A 20,746-nucleotide genomic window follows, 5' to 3' on the forward strand; every position below is an offset into this window, starting at 1 on the left:
CATGGTGTCTCATTCTTTTTCTTTTTAATCTTTATCTTAAAATTTTCTCCACATGTTCTTGGAAAGCATTGGTCCTTGGGCAATTTAATACTTCATTAATGGGAACCTGGTCAGTATAAAAGATTCACAAAGGGTCGAAAGAGACGGTAGATCACTGAGACTAATTATTTGGGTTTCAACAAAGCAACAAATATCCTTTTAGTTATCAAGGTGGTGGTGACTTGCATCAATTTCGCAGGCTTTTCTAAGACTTGTTTCATTCAGCAGTATGCTTGTCCCTTGTCTTCAGATTTAGAGAACCTGAAGCCTCCTGAGAGATTCGGAAACTTAGTATCTGTGACTTAAACCTATTGTACCTTCTTCATGGCAATGATAAAATTAGTACTTAAGAGCAAGGGGGGCAATGTGTGTGCTGTTTGGTTTATATTGGATCAGGTCTACCTCCACCATCAAAAATAATATGTTTGATCCAGACTGGAAATGTGGAACGTATTAAGTAGCTTGTCGATATGTTTGCCATCAGTCTATCTTTAATATTTGTGACTTACCCTATTATATCTCCTTCTCTTGTATTGGAATGATAAAATTAAGCACTTAATCATAAGCTTGGCAATGTGTGTGCTGTGTCTGGTTTAGATTGGATCAGGCAGCCGCCATCATCAAAAGAATGGGTTCGATCCAAACCCGAAATGTGGACATAACAAGTAGGGTTTGCCGGGTTCGAAAGCAGGTTGAACAGATTGCTTTGTATCAAAAAGTGCTAATCCTGTTGGGCAACGGGTTGGCCGGTTGGGTCAGGTAAATATCAATTATCAAGGCCAATTGTACATGATCTGTAGAACCCAAACATTAGGCAGGCTTGCTCTGGTTGTGGTCCATTGTCTTTATTGCTGCCATGTTACTGTTTCCTAAGAAACCTCCCCATAAAGGGTGTGAACCTTGTCTTTGGTGTCATACACCAGCATGGGATGTTAGTTTGGGGTCAAAATGCATGCTACTTTTGTCTTTGGCTATTCCTACAAAACCATAGTTTACAGCCATTGTGTTCAGGTTTTAAGGGAGTGGAAGCATTCCAATTAACATTCTCGTGCAGGATTTTTATGCATGAGATCAGGATTCCTGACACTCAGAAGGCCTCAAAACAGCAGCGAGCCTGCTGTAATAGTAGTTTAGTCGTACAAAAATGCTCGTAGAAAGATTCATAGGACGTTCTCTCCACTTTAAAGGCACAGTGCATGGCCAGTGAAGCCCTGTACTGTTAACCCCTAAAGCGTTACAAACTCTAAAAAATCTAAATGCATGCGACGAACATGCACACGGCCTGCAGTATGAAGATTAAAATGTGTCATTGACGTACAAAATCTGTCTTTTTTGAGGCTAACTTTAGTTCGTCATGTAACTGTTGCACAATAAATGTTCCGCACAATACCATTCATCGACCCCACAGGCTACGATGAGCTTGGGAAGTTCATTTTGCTTTACACCAATCCCTTTGTTTGGGGTTTGGGAGAGGGGAATGGATCTTGAAGTCCTACTTGTGCCATTTCATGAGCACTACTTTGTATTTTAGGCATGCAAAATAACAAAATTTTTCTCATTGCTTTTGACAAGGAAAACTCTTGGCATGCATATCTAATGAATGTAAATTAGTTTTTTTTTTCTGCATTTTCTTGGTCCAGCAAGTGGAAAAATCTCAATTTTTTATTTTGTCTAATCCAGCTTGTTTTGTCTAAATCAAACAAATTTTCATTTGGTTTTCGTCCTATCATTGAAGTTATTTCATGAAGTAATTTTGTTAATGCCGCAAAAATTTTGTTAATTTTTTTGTTTTAATTATTTCTTTAACAGACAAGACACCCTATACAATCAATTGGTTATTAAGAACCAACCAATGGTCTTAGTTTTTTTTTTTTTGTTTTTTTGAGCATAAAATTACATCAAACATGTGCTCAAATATATGATATGGATGCAGCATGATATGGGTATGCTAATAAAAACAATCTTAAGAATATAGCATACGATATAACCAAAATATAATAACATGGTTATAGTACAAATGGGATGTAGAGAAAGGAGGTTGCACTCACAATAAAATTTAATGTCCTCATGTGGCAAAATGAAAATTCGAATTGTCGTATATGATCTAAAAGACTTAAAAAAAGGGTATGCATAGCTTATTTGATGCATAGTTATTTTCCAATTAAAAAATGGATAACTAAAATAAGTATTTGATGCATATTTTAGCCATGTCCAAAGTGTTATACTATACGATTCATATTGGATATGACTAATACATGTATTTCGAAGAATCTATCCATCCATCCTAAGCAGAAAACAAGGCGATAACATTTACTTTGATGCATTACAAACTGCAGCTCTCAAACTTGAAGACAATGGCTAAAACCAAGTGATCACTCCAAATGGGCCACGTAGAGTTGGAAAGCTTGCAAAGAGTGACTTTGCTAAACTATGCCATAACCTTTATGTCACATTGCAATAGGGAAAGCACCTTATGTGAAGTCTTCGATATGATTGAAGGAATACATCTAATGATAGACACAAGTCCCCCTGAGCATGTCCTTTATTTCCCAGTAATCACATGATCCCTTTTCTAGTTGATAAACTTATTAAGTAATATGAAGAACTTAATTTTCCCTCTTCTTTTACACTTTTTTTTTGGGAAAATTTCTTTGTATAGGTATGAATCCTATAGTAAGATGATGTCCATTGGCTTGTTAGGACTGTGAGCTAGAACCAACCATCAACCTACCAACTAGCATCACCTCCTTAAATATGTTGCTCTCCAGATAAAGCCGAATCCATGCGATATTAATTCCAACTTGGATAACTGATACACTCTGCACGCAAGCACTCGGCATTTAGTTTACAATATACGATCTCTTTCCTAAGGACCTAAAGCTGAACTCTCTCTCTCTCTCTCTCTCTCTCTCTACGATCTCTTTCCTAAGGACCTAAGCTGAACTCTCTCTCTCTCTCTCTCTCTCTACGATCTCTTTCCTAAGGACCTAAAGCTGAACTCTCCTCTCTCTCTCTCTCTCTCTCTCTCTCTCTCTCTCGTGTGTGTGTGTGTGTGTGTGGGTGTGGTGTGTCTGTGATCATTTTAACTCTCTTTACTTTGCGCCTAGGAAAGAGAACTACTGGTAAAAAAAAGAGTTTCTTTCCTCCTCTTTTCCTTTCTTTGGTAGAATTCTTGCTTTGACAGTGCTAACCTGCCAGCTCTTAAGGCGTGCTGAATTCGTCCTTTAATTGTAGTCAACTAGAGCATTGAGTGGAGGCACAAAATTCATATTGATAGTGCTGAGTGAAGTCTAGCTAGCGTTTTACTGCATTTGAATAACGTTCATAGTATTTAAGTGGGCGTGTTAAGAAACACAGGGAACAAGAGGCTTCTATCAAGAACTATACTGCAAAGAGATTTACACAAACGGCAGGGTGAAAAGAAAACAGTCCCCGCCGCTCTTAAAAAAGTTCCCACCATCTCATTCCACCTCTGTGGCCAAAAGCTCCACCTGGACATTATGAACCTCACGCTTAGTGCGGGAGAGCCAAAAAGCTCAAAAGTAAACTCCACCATCCATCCATCCATCCATCTCTCCTGTGTGGAGAAGAAAAAAAGGGAAAGATAAAAAGGGACCAGTCAGGCCACTAGCCAGTCCACCACCACCACCAACACCACAATCTATGCTAGATTCAACAGCACGTCTAAGATTGCTCCCCACCTCTTACCTCACTAGATACGACCCCTCCATATCTATCTATAATCTATATAAAGCCTTTTCCTTCTTTTTATAAATACCCACTTCCACCTTAACACCTTGTCACCTAACCCTCTAACACCTTCATCCCCATTTTTTTCTCCATTTCTTACCATAACCACAACCCCTTTTAATTAGAATACAAACTCCTTTCAATTACTTCCTCACTAACGTACAAACCCCATAGACCCCTCTTCTCTCTTTATATCTTTTTTCAACTCACGCCATAACACAATTAAAACATCAACAAATCAACTCAGATTAAACAGCCGGAGCCAGCCGGTTAACATTCTATATAACCAATGGTTCTACATGCAGGTGAAATTATATGATGTAAATGATTAATCTATATAAATCCAAAGTTGTTAGAGGATATAAAGAAAATTTTTTGTTAATCCAAACTCTCCAAACATATGTGTACTTACATAAACACCTAAAACCACATATAAGACACACACAAAACACGAGCAAAGAAAACAAATGAAAAAAAAAATAAAAAGAATGAGAGAATAATAGCCATCATCATGACACATAAAATTAAAATGTTTCTTCTCTCTCCATATTTCCGTTCATCCACCCTCCTCCTCTCTCGCCTCTCCCTTCCTCTCTGTTTCCATTTCCCACGTGCCAGCCATTTTAAAACACGCACCTCCGCCCACCACACTGCCAATAGCTGGCCTTACTCCTCTCCCTCCCGCCATCTTTCATTTCATGGCTTCCACGCGCTCGCCCACACCACCGGCTGGCTCTTCCACGCAGAAGATTCCGGCGCGGCGCCGCCGGAGTCATCTGCCCCCTCCGCCGACCGCATAACCACCCCTCCTATACCTCCTCAGCAGCGCCCTCACGTCGTCCGCCATCCTCGCTTGAACGCCCGCCGGCGCAAAATCCGCCGCCCGCATACGCCGTGACCACCCCGCCCCGTCTCCTCCGCTCCGCGATCTGCCGCCGGGCACGCACCAGGTCCCACCGCCCCGCCCCGCCCCGCCCAGCGCCAGCTTCTCGTTGCTCGTCCTCGGAAAGCTCTCGTCACGAGTCGAAGTAAGCCGAGAAGAACTCAAACTTTCCCTGAACACCTTCAAGAACCCCTCCTCCCTCCTCCCTCCGCCATCGCCGCCGCCGGCGGTCTGGAGGTCCGCCTCCCCCTCCACCACCGTCACGATCAGCGGTTTGCAGCCGGCGGAGGGCGGCGATGAACACGTCCCGCCGGCGGACGGCAGGGGATACGCTGTGAGGGCGTTGACGCAATTGACTGCCAGCAAGGCGCCGCCACCTTCCCGAAAGATCGAGCAGTCGAGGTCGAGCTCTGATAGATCGCCGGCGTGGTGGATGACGTTGAACTTGAACGCACGCCCATGAGCCGGGCGAACTTCTCCATTCTTTGTCCGATTCTCCTGCATCACCCTCTGGACGGCGCCGACGGCGAGGCCGAGGAGACGACGGGGTGATCGAGAGGTGCGGGGTGTCTCCGATGACCGGTGGCGAGCGCCTCCAGGAGAGTAGGCCACTGGGTGCAGAACGTGTTGCTGAGGTCTAGAATGTGGAGCTCTGCGTCTGGGACCCACTGCTGGCGGCGGCGTCGAGAAAGGACTCGAGGATGGCCCGTGGCGGCGACGTGGCCGAAGGAGGACCAGGGCTGAGCTCCTGGAATCTCAAAGCCGTGCGGCGGGTGGACTCGGAGGAGCACGTCCGGTCGGAGGCGGCGCAAGGTGCGGAGCGTGCGGGCCTGCAGAGGTTAGCCGGGCAAGAGCGCCTGCAGAAAGACGAGCGCCTTCTGCTCGGTTCGCCTACGGCGACGCAAGCTCGTTCAGCATCCACATCAGCTGCTGGACGCGCTCGAGTCGCGGGCGGCGACAGCCCGGGCGCACTCCAGCAGCAGCTGCACCGCCACCGGCCGCCGCCCCCGCCGGCGGCGGCGGCGGCGGCGGCGACGATGAAGAAGATGGGAAGCGAAATCAAGATTGAGTCTGGGGACGGAAAAGTCGGCCACTCGAAAGTAAGTGGGTGGTGGAAGCGGTTGTGGTGGCGGCGGTGGTGGAGGGGTTGCGATTGCAGCGGTGGTGGTGGTGGAAGGTGAGGATGGAGGTCTTGACGAAGAGCGAGGACGAGAAGTTCATCATGTAAAGGTGATGTTTTGTCCATTTCCACATTCTCCCTGTGCTGCTCTCTTCTTGGTTTGGAAGGGGTGATGGGAAGAAGTGTGGTGGCTTTTGAGGATCTCGAGCTGCCGACGTGCGACTGGAGTTGAAGGAGGACTGCTGTCGGATGACCGTAGGCTAGCCCATCTAAACAACGTATCCATCTAGCCAGGAGTGGATCGGGAATCATTTCCCGTCTATTTATACTACAAATCTATTCCTACTTATTTTGCTTTTTATTCCAAAAATAATTGAAATAGTTTTTCTTTTTTTGGTGCTGGTCCATTTTAGTTACATTGAACTTTAGGCTTAATATATTTGAGCATGTTTTTTTTTTTTGTTGAAGTAGAATAGCTATAATGTTCTTAGACATGTAGTTAGGGCTGTCAACGAGCCGAGCCGAGCCCGAGCCTGGGAGAGCTCGGCTCGGCTCGTTCACAGAAGCTCAGGCTCGGGCTCGGGCTCGGGCTCGGTAACGAGCTTATTTTGACTCGAGCTCGGGCTTGCTTGGCAAGCTAAAAGCTTAGGCTTGAGCTCGAAAGGCTCGTTTCAATTACAGCTCTAGAACGAGCCCGAGCTCGGGTCGTAATCGGGCTCGAGCTCAGGCTCGGGCTCGATAACAAGCTATTTTCTCTATGTGATAGATTTTTATGAATTATAGTGCTGAAATAAATTTTTCAGTGAAAGACTAGAGCTCGTTGGGCTCGTGAGCTGCTCGGGCTCGAGCTCGGGCTCAGGCTCGAGGTAAACGAGCCTCATATTGGTCTCGGGTTTGGGCTCGTTTGACTACCGAGCTGAGCCCGAGCCGAGCTTTTGCCGAGCCGAGTCCGAGCCGAGCCGAGCAGCTCGGCTCATTAACAGCCCTACATGTAGTGGAGAGTAGTTTATAAATAGAAGGAAAGAGTTACGTGAAGGGTTGGAGAGATTTATAATATATATATATATATGGAGAATTCTTATGAGGCGTTTTTGGCAAGAGCGGGCTCAATTCATTATTTTGGCCTTTGTTTTCCTTTTGAGAAAATTTATCTTTTTCTTCCAATTTTTTCTCCTATTATTATTTTCTTATTGTAATTCTTTGCAAATATTATTTTTATGTTTAATGTTTTTCTGGATCTTGGACTGGTACAGTTGAATCTATTCTGGATAGTGTGTCGTTCTATATGGTATCAGGTTTTGAGATTGCGGTTCATGTATTTATCGTTCTACATAGTATTTGAGCAAGATTGAAGTATAGACAAATAGAGTATGGATTTAATTTGGAATGTAGTTTTTGGAGCAACGATTTGATTGCTAGTGGTTTTTGTGTTCATAGCTTGGCATGGTTGAAGGACTTTTAGTAAATTCGTTAGTGGCGGTCCAAGCGTATCAACTCTTATTTTGGTGATTCAAGAGATGAATCATCATAGCTGATACTACCACATTCTCTTTCAATAGTTTAACATGCTTAACCTCACCATATCAATATAATTACTTTTGTTACTATCACCGCTCTCTATAAGTTGAACAAAACTTTATTATCCAGTATAGAAGTCTATTATCAAGTTTTATTTGAAAGGACAAAATTTATAGGATATCTTGGATGAGTCAGAGATAGTACTAATAGATATTCTCAACAATGAGGTTGCGAAAAAAAAGTGGAATTCAAAATCTGGAAAGATAATGTGGATTATTCAAATTTTAGTTGATAGAAAAAATTATCTCTATATTCAGGATGTAAAAGAGCCAAAGAAAGCATGTGCTATTCTTGCATCCCCCCACTCCAGTTCTAATAAGGTGAGACATTAGAAATGAAAATTATCTAAAGAGTAGTTTTTGGTTTTAGGCTTCCTTGAAAGTTTGGAAGAAGAACAAAATTGGTTGAAAATATTTTTAAATTAAAAATTAGCATCTACTTGAGACTATCCACAGTATAATTCAAGCAAAGAATGTGAAGGCTGAACTCTAGGTAGAGTGTATGCAAACAACAGTATATGTTAGGACATCTTTGAGAAGTATTGACAATATGACTCCCCATGAAAGATTGTTTGAAAAGCACCCTGATATTTCTCATCTTCATGTGTTTGGACGTGACATTTGTTTTGTGCATGATTATAATGCATTCTCTAATAAGCTAGATAAGAAGTCTATCAGATGCATATTTCTTGGTGATGATGAGGGCTAGGAAAGGTTGGAGATGCACTATCTTGAGACAATGAAGATTTATATCTCTAGACATATTGTTTTTGATGAGAGCTCTTCTTGGTGGTCTTTTTGATGGGTCCTATTTTCTAGTTGACGAGTTATAACACTTTCTAATGCAGATAGGTATCTCAAAAGGATGTTGTTCTCACAAATATTGATGAACCTTCTTCCCTTTCTCCAGCTCTTCTTCTTCAGTAGCCAAAGTGTTCATCTTTGCCTACTTCGAGTACTCATAAAAGTCCATTGAAAATTGGTGTATATGCTTTAAATTCTAAGAAAAAGAAACATATTGTTAGAGAAGAAAAAAACATGAAGTTATTTGAAGATGAACCTGAAGCTTTTAAGGGTCCATCACCACTGTAGAGAAGTAAGAGAAATAAGAAACCACCTGACAGGTATAGAGATTGAGATTATTCTTGTCTTGTTTATTATTATGCTTTTACTGTTGTTGATTAGCTAGACCTCACTTCATATGATGAGGCCAAGGCATAGGCGTTTGGAAGGATTTTATGAAAGAAGAGATTGCAGCTTTTAAGAAGAATGAGACATGGAATTTGGTTCCTTCGCTTAGTGATGTTTTTTCGATTTATTGTAAGTAGATTTATAAGACGAGAAAAAAAAAGAGATTTCCGTAAAAAACTAGCTGATGGATATCTTCACCAAAGAATTGGCGGTCAAACGATTTAAAGATTTGCACAGCAAGCTCGATGTTGTTAGTATAGATTTCGTAATTAAGAGTGTTAAGAATCATTACTTATTCTACCTGTATTAGGATTCTATTTTCTGTTTTATCTTTGTTTCTTATTGCAACACTAGTTAGAATAGTTTGTCTTTTAGTGCTTTTGAGACATCTTTGTAAGAAAGAGCCGGACAAATTATTATAACTTTTATTTTTTTGAATAAATTTATTTTTTCTCTCTTATTTTTTTTTCTTCTTATAGTTTTTGGAAATATTTTTTTACGTTCGATATTTGTTCTAGATCTTCTGCTGGTACGATAGATCTATTTCAGATGACATACCGTCCTACACGCAGAGAGATTGATAAGAGATGCATAAAGAGACAAAGGAGTATGGTAGTTAGAAGGTGGAGGCCGGAAAGGGAGGAGAGGAGGTGGGCGAGGAGGAGTTTAAAAGGAGAAGGGAGAAAGGGGAGGATCTTGGGGTTGGAATTTAGCTAAGAGAGAGCTTAACTTAGAGAGGAGGGATGGGAGGGTGGAATCTACGGTGGGTGGTGACCGCATTCTTTTCAATGAGGGGATGGGGTAGGGGGTGGGCGGTGGTGCCTTTCTTTTGGGGAGACCGAAACTTTTGATGCGATCGAGGAGCAATACGAGTAGGGAGTGGGGTTCCTTTTTTCTGCGCGTTGCTTTGCCTTGCCTCTCTTTTATGCTTGTTTGCCAAGGAGTGACTCGTGTGTGGGCCTTCCTCTGTCGCATTACAAACATATAATAAAAAAGAAGAACCTTCGGGGGTTAAGCAGACGGCCAGAGGGCTAATGACTAATGAGAGAGGAAGTTAGGTGTGCCTTGGGTTCCAGAGACACAGGAAGGCGTCCAGAGACAGCAGCTCCTAAAACATTCTTTTGCCACCCTCCCCTTAATCCCTTCTTGGCTCTCACAAATCCTGCCCATGCTCCGCCATTCTTTTGCTCTTTTTTCCATGCAAGGTTTAGTTAATGTTGTTATCCTGTAACATGCGGAAAAACCAGTACGTGACCGTATATTTTATCGACCATTTTAATATATTGCAGAGAAGAATGATGGGCGTGTAGTTTAGACATGGAAGGCGGCAATGACCATCTTGACTACCATGCCTTTTTGTGCTGCGTTCTCATTTATCCTCCACTTCCAAAGGAACTTCTCCTAGCGTCAGAAGTCCTGTCTTCTAGCCGACCAACGACTTTTTGGAAGTCATCATGCTGGACCTCCTTTAGCTCAAGGGATCTACAAGGTGGATATCAAGCTCGAACTGTAACGAAAAAATGGAGGATAGAGATTTGAACATAGCCATGTTGAAATGTAATTTATGATAGGATAACTGTGATAGGTTTGCTGTGGTAGAGGCATTATATATAAGCTTTATATGATATATAAGTTGGCTTTGTAAAATTGTTTTCTATGTAGTTTTTAAGAAGAATTCCAGGAGAATAAAAATTTTACTAAAATAGTCAAAGCGTGAGATTGAAGTGGAGTAATGCATATGAAATGGTTTCGAACATGCTTCTACGAGTTTGAAATTGATGTGGAACACCAAAATTTAGCATCATATTATGGATTTTAGGGTTCAAGTATACCAAAATTTAGCAGGGTTTAATCTAGATTAAACTAGAAAAAAAGTTCATTTTTGAGAAGAAAAAAAATGCATGTTATGTATGATTTAGGGCTTAGACATCTGCTTGAAATGAAAGTGATGCAGAATTAAATAACTTGGTATATTGCTTGAATAAGTAAATAAGAGGACATAGGAGGTAGACCTTGTGGAAGCCAAATTAAGGTGGTCAACAAGATAAAGCTTTTCTAGTCCAGGGCCCCATAATGGTGAAAAGGTGCTAACCAAGCCCAGGCTAAAATATGCCCTCAAGTTCGACATTAATGTTAATCTAGATGATGTAACAATCAATTGAATGCAACACCAAATAAAAAATCATTTTTCCTTGTATCTATCTTTTAATCATTTTTTTTAAATATGTATAAACTAATTGTTTGAAGATAAGGTTCTTTAGTTTTGGGTGTGAATTAACTAACCTTAATATGATCGGGACAAATTTATATTCCTCACCGACTTCTACATTTCAAGCATCCTTGCCTGAAAAGTCAAAGAAGGTTGCATTATTCCTTCAAGCATCACATTAGGGCTGCCATTCGATGTCGACCATTACCGCAAGGTTACTAACCTTATACATGGTATACATGTTATGTAATTGACTTCATTGCATGGATCAAAATGTTAACAATCAATGCAAGAGGCATAACAAGTTTAGTAGGATGAAGGTGTAAAGGTGGATGTGTGTCTAATAAGGATGATAGAGTTTGAGTATTTCATAATGAACCCAAATTCGAACACCGATAGAGGTTTTATTGGAAAAACATTTGATGGTTTGAGAACATAAGCTGAAATGGCAAAACAGAAGAAAAATTAAGGAAATATCTAACATTTGTGCTTGTACACTTTAAATTGGATAGTAGGATAATGTTTGGGCTGAAAGTGCTTTTTAGCACAGGAGGGGAGCGGAAAAATAAACCCAATATCTGAACACTCTCAAAGCGTAGACTCCTAGATCTACCTTTAGATTTTCTACTTTATTATCATGTTAATTGATCACATATATACCTTAAGCAGAGAGCATATATAGACATAATTCTCAATTAATAAATTACCTTTCAAGTTCTTTACAAAGTTTTAATCTACAAAACTTTGGAAGAAAAAGCTTAGTATAGCAGACCCATATCATGTATGAGATCGTTGAAATCCAATGTAAGGGTAACACAATATATATATATATATATATATATATATATATATATATATATAACATCCGAAAGCTTGCTATTTTGTCATAAATTTGATAAAGTACAATCACAATTGAGTAACCTACATCACCAGCACAGTCAAAAACGAATCACATTCATGTTCAGAAATTGTCTATGGGAAAGGGCCTCCCATCATGAACCCAACTAATAGCACTCGGATAGGTATGATTGCTGTCCCTTGAAGGGCTTTTTAATGGTCTCCATTCGTTCTCCTTTTGTTTTGCCTCTTCGAATCATCATGAAAAATCCCATGGCTGGAGCTCTTCCTGTCTTTTGTCTGACATGAGAATAGGATAATGTTTTATGGATGGGCTCTTGGCTGTGCTCGTGGTAGCTTTCCTTTCAATCCAAGGAAGCCAAAGTACGCAGGCATCATCCTTCAGTTGTCTTGGTCAAGAGCAATTGGGGCACTAAAAAAAAAAAAGATTGGGACGGTTTTGGCTTTTTCTTGCCCCTCCTAACACGACGACTTCCCGCTGCTTAATTAAATATCCAGTTAATTGATGTAGAGAGCATCCACTTCAGATAAAAATACTCGCAGTAGGCTGCGTTTGGTTCGGAAATAGGAAAACTAGGAATAACAAAATTTATATCTACGGAAATATCTACATCATGGATTATTTTAGACTTTTTTGTTCAAAAAAAAGAATAGGTAAAAATGATGCATCTATACTGAGGGATCGATAGTTTAAGCTGAGAGCTTCTAAAGTTTAGATTCTAGAGCTAAATTGATTTTAACTTCAATAAATTTGGATAAAAAATATATACTTGGAATCAACCTAATTAGATATAAAAATATTCAACTAAATCCAATGCAGATTGGTTATATAACTTTTTTCAAGTCATTGGGCATACCAACCGAGTTGACAAGGTTATTAGAAATTAGACACCAGCTTTTAGCCAGTTTTTTTTTCTTTCTAATCTTATATTTTAGCATTCTCTAAGAGAAAGTCTACAATTCAAATCATGGATATTGCTATAAAAAAAAAAGGTCGTGTCAGTCTAAACATAATCATAAAATTTAAAAAAAACTGTTTGCAGAATAGGACTAATATCTAAACCTTACACTAGCTTACAAGGGACATTCATATGTGAAATTAAGCTGCAAAGTATGTATATTAGTTGATTGGAATCATTATTGACCTTTTTTATTCTTTGAATGACCTCGTTGCTATTAATCCTTTAGAAAAGCCTTCTGGTTAGGTCATTCAACTAACTAAATATGATGTTTAAATGTGGTGGATATTTGAAATAGAATGATGTGGGGTTCACTTGGCTTTTTTTGTATTTGATGGTAGTGCCTACAGTAACCAAATTCCTATGAGATGTCGATGGCTCAACGAAAATGGAGAGACCATTCTGGATTTTGGACCAGCACGGGTATAGAACTAGTTATTGTGTACTTTGAGGGACAATTAATTACCAGTTGTATGTGTTGTTTCTTTGCAATGAGGTTTTGGTTTTGCTGCCTCTTATTTTGTTGATAAGATGTAATCATAAGCTTGTGGGTTTTAGGCAGGAGTGTTGAAGGGAATCTTGCTACTTTTCTTTTGTTGCCATTGAAAACCGGCCTAACCTAGATGCCAAGTTGGTGAGGGTTGCTAGAGATCTTGGCTCATCTACCATCTGAAACAAAGAGATCGAATGAGATCGCTACATGTCTACGTGATGATGTTCCGATGGTCGCTGCGCTTGATCAACGGTGATCCTGATGTTAAGCACTTATGAATCCGTATTGGACGATGGAGGAATAGCTTCGGGCGGTGCTCTGATGCCAGCTTCAACTTGAAACAGCAAACATAAAGCAGTTCACCCACCAGAGCATGTCGAGAGGGGGAACCTCCAATGCTTAAGTCAGATATAACTTTTAAGGAATATAAAGAGACCCGAGAGGAGCTAGCAGAGAGGTAGCATAAGAGAGTCGAAAGACACTTGATTGGAGGACCCTAGGATACAATATTATAGTGAGGATTGAAGCCCGTCTCCCAAGTACTTTGGGGGCTACATGGTGGTTGATAAGATAACAAACTACATATCTTCGCTTGTGAATCTCACTTGTGCTTCTCGATCGCAAGACTTGCCTTGGGTACTATATGTTTGTTAGAAAATAGTTGGCTAGAGAATTGTAGAAAAAGTTGGCGCATTTTTTTGTGACAACCTATTTTGGGCGTGGGCTAGCTGGGTGGAGCTCGCCGCGATCCTGCTGCAAGGAGGGCAGGCCGCCCTCTTCTTTCCTTTCTGGCGAATCTCTTTGGTGGTGTTCTGATTTTGGAAGAATAGTACGAGGAGATTGTGGAATTTTGTGGTCTCCTCCCTCTATTTCTTCCCTTCCCCAAATGCTTGGGCTCACTGAGCCCTTCTTCCTCCTCCATATCTCTCCCTTCTCCTCTCCCCTCCCTTCCCTTCTCCTTCTCTTCCCTTTCTCTGCTTGGGAGAGAGTCCCATCCTTGGTGCAAACCATTCTCTTTCAATCTGATTTATAGATCCTAGTCCGATTTATCCAGTCGGTACTTGAAGCTGCTTAAGTCCATTTCGCGTTTCTTAGAGATTTTTAATTTATATCTAGATTTTAAATAGTGAATGGCAAGTAATTCATTCTTTTTAAATAGTTTTGAATAGGTGCAATGAATTTGCCTAACTGAACCTAGTTATTCTAGGGCGAACAATGACAAGTGACCCTGCACAATCTTATTAATTTTAATTTACTGATTAATTTTAGTATAACATATGAATTTATTTGACATGAATTGATCCTGCATTTTAAACAAAAAATTTAGGATCAAGCATATGATGTAAATATTCCATATTTTTGCCAAATAGCATCCTTACTGAATACTTTATTATAAATAATTTACGTATAACTTATGATTATGAAAAATTACATGAAAATGATATGCTGCATGATTATGCATTTAAACGTTTGCGATGTAATTAGCATTTCCAACCTATTATAAAAGTATGATTTATGAAAAAAATATGAAATATTTGACGAGCTCTCAATAGCTATGATTGTCTTTAGAAATGGCAGGCCAATCTACATCTTGGACTGGCATCCAACAAAAAACAGCTCTCTGCCAACAGGTTAAAATTGATAATGAATATAAACTATGATAATCTTGTCATTACGAAGATGACTTGCCACGAGTTATAATGATCGTAGCGCAAAAAATTTGTGAGCACTATTTTAAATAAAAATATGGATAAATGAACAAACATTTGACGATCACAAATATTTTAAATTACGCCTTTAGCTTTACAAAACTTGGTAACATACATGATGTGATTGTTACATACATGATTGATTTGTTAATGACACAGTTTGTTATTATATTTATAAAATATTTTACTTTACTATTTAATTTTACTTTTAAATGGATGCATTGAATCAATGTAAAAATTTTATACTTGATTTAGTAAGGTAGTGCATGGTTACTTACTGAGCCGCAAAAGCTCATTTGTCTCTTTATGTTTTTTTTCAGATAATTAAGGTTCCTAGAATAGGGAAAAAAAAGTATGAAGGATGAAAGAATAAAGCTAATTAAGATAACATTTTACAATCTAGGTAATACGTGTAGTTATGACTAAAAAGTTTAGGTTATGTGGTCGAGAAAATTTAAATGTTGGATTTAGATGCTCTGTACTTACTTTCTTTTGTTTAACAATAAAAATTACAATTTTTTTTAATCATGCTATATGAATTTTTTAATGTGGGCTTCGTGTTATTGTGAGCAATACACCCTACAGTAGCACGGCTATGTTATGCTCCGGATTTGGGGTGTGGCATCTTTTGGGTTGGTTATATGGCAAACTTAAATGATCAACTTATGGCTAGATGCGGGCTTTATTAGTTGTTTGTATTATAAACAGTGATCGGTTTGAGGTGTATCACGTGCCCGGGTTTTTTTTTTTTTCCCTTCTCTAGTAGCTATTTTTTTTTTTTCACTTTATATGCGCGTAAAGCCCGTGGCCTCGAGGACGCTTTGGAATTAAGGCCCTTTTTTTTTTCTCTTTGGTGAGAAGGGCCCTTTCCCCGCGTCTCTAGGAGCAGGGCTATAAAGTGTATAGAGAACCTAGCAGCCTAAAATAATAAAGTGTGGAATCTAAAGCTCCAAGCAGTAAGCTCATGTCAAATTATAAGAATATTATTTTAAAACTATAACGTAAGTTAGTAAATCAATCCCAGAATTTGTTCAAAAGATCATGGTCATTAATAACCATTAGTTATTTGGTTTTTTAAAAGGAGAAACAAGAGAATAAAAAACCTAATCGCTATTAACAGGCAACGGAACTTTCATTAGCCTGTTGCCTGGACTTCTCTCCAGCGTTGCATTTAGGACGGGTCTAAAGTTTAGAATAAAAAAGAAGGATTTGTCATCATGATTCTCCAAAAAAAAAGTTGTTGTTAGATAAAATTACTTACTATCATCAAAATAAATTGTATTGCAAATGTAAACATTAGAACTGTTAAAAATTAATAAAAATAATAAGTTTTAGAATTTATTACAGAGTTTTTGAATTGTAGCTATTAGTGCAACTGAAATCAAATATTTCTTTTAGACAAAATGGTGGGAAGCCATCTCAATTTCATTGATAAAATGAAACAAAACAAGAGCAAGCAAACAGAGAGAATAAAGCAAAAGACAACAGGAAAAAGAGAGGAAAAAGAGGGGAAAAGGAGACAAATTCAATAATGTCAAGCTTGGGTTTGAATCTTGCTTGGATGTGGCCCAAATCAAATTTATGTACACCTCTATCTTGAAGAGTCAGTTAAACCGTACCTTTATCTCACTTGACTTGAAGGAAACCTATACAAGCAAAAATGAAAAGAATTAATAAAGAGAAAGTTAGAGTCCAGTCCCTTCTTTTCTTTAATCATAGAATCTAGTCAACCGTTTGCTCACATTCTTCCGCTGACAAGCTGGCCCTAGCCGTACCCATGGGTCCTTCATGTTCCCTCATGTTGGTTAGCTGGATGTCTAACCATTGTGCTCCTTTTGAAGGGCATTTTACTCCATGCACCTACAGCCGCATGCATGCATGCATGCATTGTCGTATTACTTAATGCAGCCTTCTTCATTCAATACTAAAAGAATTAAATTAGTCATAGAAATCTTTTCTCTTTTTTTTTTAGGATTTTTTTTCATAAATACCATTTTACAAATTCAAATTTGCATGAATATCCTCTTCAAATTTATATTTATTTTCGCACCCTAATAAAATACTGTTTTTGCACATATCCCCCTAATATAACGGTTCTTCTAATACCATTAATAAAAACTATATATTATTTTAATTAAAAATAAAATAAATTTTGGAAATTACTTTTTTTTTGTCCACGATCACTTTATAAATATTTGTTTTTGCACATCTATCTATTAAGAATATTTTAGTAATTTTAATTTGAAATTGTTAATTTTTAACGGTAATGGCGTGGGTACATATGCAAAAATAAGAATAAAAAATAGTACAATAGTAAAATAAGTATCTTACCGAGGGTATACATTCAAATATCAATTTTAGAAGGGTATTCATTTAAATTTCGATATTTAGAAAGATATTCATGCAAAAAGGGTCTCCTGTTTGAGTTTGAGTTCCGGCGATGCCATGTCCAATTGTGTTTATGCACCGTTGGATTTCAGCTTTTTTTTTTTTTCTTTTTTTTTTGGGACAATTTTAGAGCTGGTTCTTCGGGGATGTAATTATTAAAAAAGTTAAGCTAAGTCTTATCATGCACTATGAATGGTCATGTCCATTCCCAGGAAAAGTAAAGAGCAATATTAGCTTGTATCCAAAAAAAAAAGCAAATGTAGGGGACAGCTGATGCAGCTTAAATATTTCAACTGTTTGGTATCAACATATAGACTCAGTTGATGTCATGCTAAGGAAACAGCAGAAAACAAATCGTCCCTAAATCTGTTTCATAATTGAATTCACCATTTTTTTTAAGTTGCCCGACAACCGCATGTAAAAAAATTTGAATCTTTTATCTGAAATTGCTAGTCGCCACCAGCTATGATAATAGAGCGCCCCACAAAGAATTGTCTTTTCTTTCAAAGCCATTAATAATCTTTTGAAGCAACAAAAGAAAAATTCAAAACCCTAGTTGGTAAGTTATAACATAAAATGGAGACATGGAAAAAGTTGAAATGGCCATAAATCCTTGTACCCATATTACATCAGCTAGACCTGCATGCCTCGATCTTTGAATTTCATGAAGATGGGAGACATGCTGCTTTGTTGTCTCTGATTTATACCTTGTAAATCAGTTCATTAGGTATTTACAGTAGAAAATCACTGCGTTAGATTTTATTAGATTCTGGAATCTCATAAATCGTAGGATGATGCAACTTTCTGTTATCTATTGCTCAAGCAAAACCTACAATCACTGCTGTCTTAAGAAAAAAATTACTATCATGCTACTCACTCTTGCAAGAAGAGAGAGCAACATATCCTATAATAGTTGCTGAAAAAAATCTCTATGATTTGTGGCATAGAAATGTTGAGTCCCTTCGTGAATACGTTTTGTGGCATTTCCTATTGTCATAGGGCAAGGCATGCCATGTGGGTTGATATAATGACCTACTTGGATAGGCAATAAGGACTCATTTAGTTCATAGAAAGAATTTTTTTTTATTAAATTTTTTTTTTGTAAGTAGATGTCTGAATATATGATGTTTGAAAATGTGGCTTTTGCCATGTTCAGTTGACTATGAAAAAGTAGCATATTCCAAAGTTCTTGTATTTGGTTGATTATCTATTTTCTGAAAAGGTTATGTTGGGGGGAAACCCAAGTCATGCCTCCTCGGAGGCGCTCGACCAAAGAGCGCCGACCATAGAGGCGCTCGACCAAAGAGCGCGACCAGAGGCGCTCGACCAAAGAGCGCCGACCAGCGGGGCGCGCCTCGACTAAAAGCGCCGACCAGAGAGGCGCCTCGACTAGAAAGCGCCGACCAAGAGAAGCAACCCCGCCACAGGACACTCCGCTAAGCAACCGGCTCGGCTCGGCACCCGTGCCGGGCCCGTGCCTTAGCAAATATCCAATCTCCACCTAATCCTCTAAGGATCTCACAAACTAAATACATGACTCCACTGCAATCTGCCACCATCCCTAAGTCATCAAGGCACGTGATCTCCGCAGGCATTCGGCACGCCCTATCCATTAATGCATGAGACCCCCTCAGGCCTCCGTGGCACTCGGTCATTAAATGAACACGGCTCAAGATGATCTCCGGATCACTGAACCATCAAAGCGTATGGCTCTCACCTGACCACGGTTCACTCAGCAATCAATGCACTTGCCATCTACGAACCCCAGGCCCACCACGGCCCGCGGTTTCACCCACCCAATGGGTCCGATCAACCGTGACAACTCCTGACTCCGGCCTGATCCGGCCTTATTCTCCACAACGCCATTAATGAGCGTGATCGTGCCCAATTATCACAAAAGAAGACAAATTCCCCTGTCACCTCCCAGGTAACATAATATCTTCCTATAAAAGAGAACCCGGGGGAAAAGGGAAACAGGACACTCAAACAGAGACACAAAAAGCAAAACATTCTCCTCCTTTACTCCACACATATTAGCCCCCTCTGACTTAAGCTTCGGAGGGGCCGGCGCCGGAAAGCCCGGCCACCGGCTTTCTTGCAGGATTCTCCAGGAGGACGCCACCAGTCGACGCACCGTCACCTACTGTCCCGGCAGCGGAGCTCCTCCCCTCTCGGTTCGCGGCAGCCCCCGGGTCCAATTTCCAGCAACAGTTGGCGCTAGAGGAAGGGCCCGAGTTGCAGCCATGAAACTGAGAAGTAAGGGGGCTTCCAATGCCTCTCAACGTCCTCCACCCAGTTCTGGACACTCTGTCCAGAACTCGCCGCCTCCAGCCAAGTCAATTCCTCAAGTTCGGCCGGAACAGTTCGATGCCCTGGTGCAACAGGTGCAGGCCTTGGCCACCGCTGTCCAAGGCTTGCAACCCCAGGGGCATCCCGACGGCACCGCTCCTCCGGTCCCAGTTCAACCGGTACCTTTTACAAGCGGACTTCCCCTTCAAGGTCAGGACTCTCAAGTCCAGGCCTCCCTCTGGAGAGAACATCCGGTGAGAGACCCTGGTGGCTGGCCACAGCCCTCGGAGGCTGAGTCAGTTCCAGGGCAACTTGCACCGGAGCGAACCGCTGCAGCGATCCCCCAGAATGATGAACTCGACAAAAAGGTCGAGAAGCTGGAGCGCCAGATTCAGGCACTCCACGGAAGGAAGCCGGGACGTGATGGTGACTTCGAGTTCACCACGAGGTCCCCCTTCTCCCAGCAGATTGAAGACGAGCCAGTCCCGCCGCGGTTCAAGATGCCGCAGGTGGAGCCTTACAATGGCAGGGCCGACCCCCCTTGACCATCTGAAAAGTTATCGGGTCTTAATGGCCCTACAAGGAGCCTCGGAGGCCATGCTGTGCAAAACTTTTCCAGCAACGCTCCGAGGACCAGCCTGGCTTTGGTTTACCGGGCTGAAGCCGAGTACTGTTTCCTCCTTTGAGCAGCTCGGCAGGCAGTTTGCCAGTAATTTTGCCGCTAGCCAGCCCCAGCGGCGGACATCGGACTCCCTCCTTGACATCAAACAAAAGGAGGGAGAGTCCCTCAGGGAGTACTTGGATCGGTTTACTGCCGCAACATGGGAAGTCCGGGAGCTGGACCAGTCAATCGCCATGTCGGCACTGAAGACTGGAGCCCGGTCTACAGGTTCCTCTTCTCTATCGAGAAGAATTTCCCTACGGACCTCACTGAAATGCTTGTTCGGGGCGCGGAAGTACGCCAAGGCTGAGGAAGCCGTGGCTGTTAGGCGGAGCGGGGCTGAGCAGACCCCCAAGAAACAGAAAAGACGCCGCGAGGAGCGTGGCCAGCCCAGAAGCCCGTCCCCGCGCCGAGCCAAAAATCCACCCCGCCTGAAGAGTCCACCCCGACTACGGGGACTGCCTCAGCAGAGGTCATCACTCCGCCCGAGGTTTCCACCACGGGCCCGTGCACCCGAAGGGAGGTATGAAAACTATACTCTCCTCACCGCTCCTCGGGCCGAAATCCTTATGGAGATTGAGGGTCAGGATTACATCCGGCTCCCACCCTCCGAAACGAGA

At 41.0% G+C, this 20,746-nt stretch overlaps 1 pseudogene; it reads right to left on the minus strand.

The window, feature by feature from the left end:
* Positions 1–4,433: 4,433 nt before the first annotated feature.
* Positions 4,434–5,731, minus strand: LOC103705312 (annotated as a pseudogene).
* Between the last annotated feature and the right edge of the window lie 15,015 nt (positions 5,732–20,746).

Source organism: Phoenix dactylifera, unplaced genomic scaffold, assembly GCF_009389715.1.
Source record: "Phoenix dactylifera cultivar Barhee BC4 unplaced genomic scaffold, palm_55x_up_171113_PBpolish2nd_filt_p 000184F, whole genome shotgun sequence".
NCBI classification, from domain to species: Eukaryota; Viridiplantae; Streptophyta; class Magnoliopsida; order Arecales; family Arecaceae; genus Phoenix; species Phoenix dactylifera.